Genomic DNA, 3,424 nt, shown 5'->3' on the forward strand with positions numbered 1-3,424 from the left:
CTCTCTCTCTCTCTCTCTCTCTCTCCCTGTCTTCCCCCTCCCTCTCTCTCCCTCTGCACCCAATAACTAACTACTGTGACAAGTTTCACAAATTTTTACGAAACAAACTCACATCCTTCCCCGTTGTTTCAGAAATATTTGACGCGGTAATTGACATAACAGCTTCCTTTGTGTTGGTTCGCTTTGGAAGTAACCTTTTGTTACATATCCTCAACTTTCTTATTTTTCATTTAGCCGAGTAAACTTTAATGTGGCATCGTGGAGAAATCAATCGCTCGTCAAAATAAAGAAATTGAAAAAGCACCCCGTTTACATTGCGTCCAATGGAATTTTTTTCGAGACTTATTTTATTATTATTATTTTTTTAAATTTTATCCCTTTTTTAAAAGTAATTTATTTATTAATTCGGTTTTAGGGGGTGGAGTATTCAGCACTATTAATGGAAATTTAAAAACACAACTATTTTGGTACTGATTTTACCTAAAGAATATTGATCCCTGGCTCCAAAGTTTCAAATTTGCAGTTCCGAAGGTGTATATTCAAACTTTTGAAATCATGAAACTTTGGCAGCCTTTTTCTCAAGACGTTTACCCCTGACACGGGCCGACCCCACCACCTTCCATCGCAAATATTCTCGACTTCTTTTCAAGACAAATTGTTTTGTTAGTGGGGGGGTCATCAAAAATAAGACACATGGACAAGTTTTACGGTAATATCAATAATTCCATAAAAATTATAATACCGTAGCGTCTACGAGCGCTTGATTCCTCCGTGTTGTGAAACATTTAAAAAGATGGAGCGGCAGAATACAGACGGAGAGATTGCCGTTTTTATCTAACTTGTGATCTTTAAACTAGAACCTCTGTCTGCTGTATAGTAGCAGCTACGAGCTCCATGTCCCTTGCAGACAAACATTGAGTTAGATTTCCATGTGGAGAGAAAATTGTTATCAAGTATCTCGGTCTGTCTGTTGGGACGTTGTATCTCCCCCAGACAAGTTGGCCCTGACAGGCAGGGTCAAACGAGTTCAACTCCTACTTGATCTAAATTGGGCGTGTAAAACGTAAAAGCACATTTGATTCCAATCATTGCAATCTCAAAATTCTATTCAAAGTTTTAAATGCAGCGTCTTTAGTTTTCTTTTCTTAAAAAATAGTTTTGGTAAAACTTTTACGGCGCTTGCTACACGAATAGGTCTAATGAGCGCCGCGAAGATTAGAAGTGTTACTAGAGAGTAGCGTTCAAAGAAAAGAAGGAGAAGAGAAAAAGACGGTAGATGTTTGGTTGGAAAGGAGATTTAAATCCACACCAGAGCACCCGCCAACAACTCCCATCAGGTATAGATAAAATCTGTAGCTTAATGAATTATAATAGTATGCTAGGTGTGCACTCAACTCAAAAGAAACGAGTTAGTTTCTGGGGTGTAGAGGATATTTCTTGAAAGTTCCCTGCTATGACGTCACCGACCTAGCCCTAGTCGCGTGTGCAAGTGTAACTGTTGCCGTTTCACGCCCCCATCGACATAATTTGTGAGGCACCGTGTTGAAATCAGGCGCTCGTCAAAATAATGACATCAGAGAAAAGGGCATTTTTTCCACAAGTTTTGCAATTTTTATCGAAATCTATGTTTGTATGAAAACACATGTCCATGTGAATTTTTTCTGAAAACCTTGTTTAAAGGCACAAAATATGTTATTTTCAGTTTTCAAGGACTCTTAAGCTATTGAAGTTGCCAAACTTTGACGGCCATTTTCTCATTAATTTAACCACTGAAACCAGGCTACCCCACCTTCAATCGCAAATATCTCGACTTTTATTTAAGCTAGATGATATTTTTTTCATTTAAATCAAGGCAAATGAATAAACTTTCAGGTGATATCAATAACCCCACATGTCCAAAAGTTGACGAGTGCCTGATTCCACCACGTCGTGCCACATTTAGGATATTTAGGAGACGGGCTGCTTAGGCTATATTAGACAATATTATGTCCGTCTTGTGGCGTCGGTGGCCTAGAGGTTAAGCTCTCAGACTCGCAACCGTAAGGTCGTGGGTTCAAATTCCGTCAGGGACCTGATGTTGTGTCCTTGGGAAAGGTATTTTACACGAATTTTCCTCACTTCACCCAGATGAGAATGGGACAGTGAAAGATATTGTCAGTTTGGTAGTGTTTGAGCGCTTAATCAGCTGCTTGCACTGTATGCTTCGACAAAACTGAGAATGTTTCTAAGTGTTCTATGGTCTGCTAGGGTATATAATATAGTAAAGCTCACGGAGCTTGCTATACAGCGAGGTTATGTGTTATGAACATGCTACTTATTAATATATATATATATATATATATATGTGAGGCAGCGTAGTGAAATCTCGTCAGGTTTTGGGCATGTAGAGTTATTGGTATCATCTTAAAGCTTGTTCACCTGTCTTTATTTGGATGAAAAAAGTATCCATTTATCTTGAATACAAGTCGAGATATTTACAATTGAAGGAGGTGAGGTCACCTGTTTTCAGAGATAAAATTAGTGAGAAAATGGCCGCCAAAGATTAGTTATTTCCTTAGTTTAAGAGCCTGTGGTAACTGAAAATTTACATTTTTTGTGCCTTTAATCAACGTTTTTCATAACAAAATCCATACAGAAATGAGTTCTTTAATGGGCATGAAAGGTGTTGATCCAAAAAAATAAAAAAAATTGATAAAAATGCACAAACCTGCGGAAAAACGCAAGTTTCTTCACTTTGATTATTTTGACGAGAGCCTGATTCCACCACGCTGCCTCACATACTATTCCTATTAGAGTGGTACAAACTACTAACAAAAGGGCGGAGAATTGTCAAAGACGGCCAGGCTTTGTTCAGAACAAATGTTGTCGTATTAGACGGATGAGCGTCTCACAAAGTGCCACTAAAATATGTGAGGCGGCGTGGTGAAATCAGGCCCTCGTCAGAATAATGGGTATTTTTTCTCAAAAGCAAGACAAACGAAGAAGATTTAAGATGATACAAACAGCTCCAGGATGCCCGAAAATTAACGAGCGCCTGATTTCACCACGTCATGACACATATACGAGTATATTATAAAAGGCACGAAAGGGGACGAGGGATGGGGGTGGTGGTGTGGGAGTGGGGAAAGTGACAGCCTGTACAGGGAGTTGTCTTGGACAGGTGGTCGTTTTGGACAGATGTTCGTTCAAATAGGTTCAACGGTATACGTATCGACTTGCTATTAAATGACCTTTGAATGACACTGTCTGAGAAACCCAGCAAGATAAAAGTATGTCCTGAATTGAGGAAAACATTTACACCTCAAAGCTTTACAACACGGAATATCAAATTGAAATCCTTTGCAAGCTGTGTGTGGTGTGACTGGTGTGTTGCCAACACGGGAAGTGGAGGAAAGAAAAAATGTGTTTGTGAGGGAGTGGTATG

General features: G+C 39.2%; 1 protein-coding gene across 1 annotated transcript in view; it reads left to right on the forward strand.

The window, feature by feature from the left end:
- Nucleotides 1-3,424, forward strand: part of LOC101854578 (protein unc-93 homolog A) — a gene marked incomplete at its 3' end in the record, with an annotated part of 41,780 nt that overhangs the window by 1,234 nt on the left and 37,122 nt on the right.

Source organism: Aplysia californica, unplaced genomic scaffold (genome assembly GCF_000002075.1).
Source record: "Aplysia californica isolate F4 #8 unplaced genomic scaffold, AplCal3.0 scaffold00233, whole genome shotgun sequence".
NCBI classification, from domain to species: Eukaryota; Metazoa; Mollusca; class Gastropoda; order Aplysiida; family Aplysiidae; genus Aplysia; species Aplysia californica.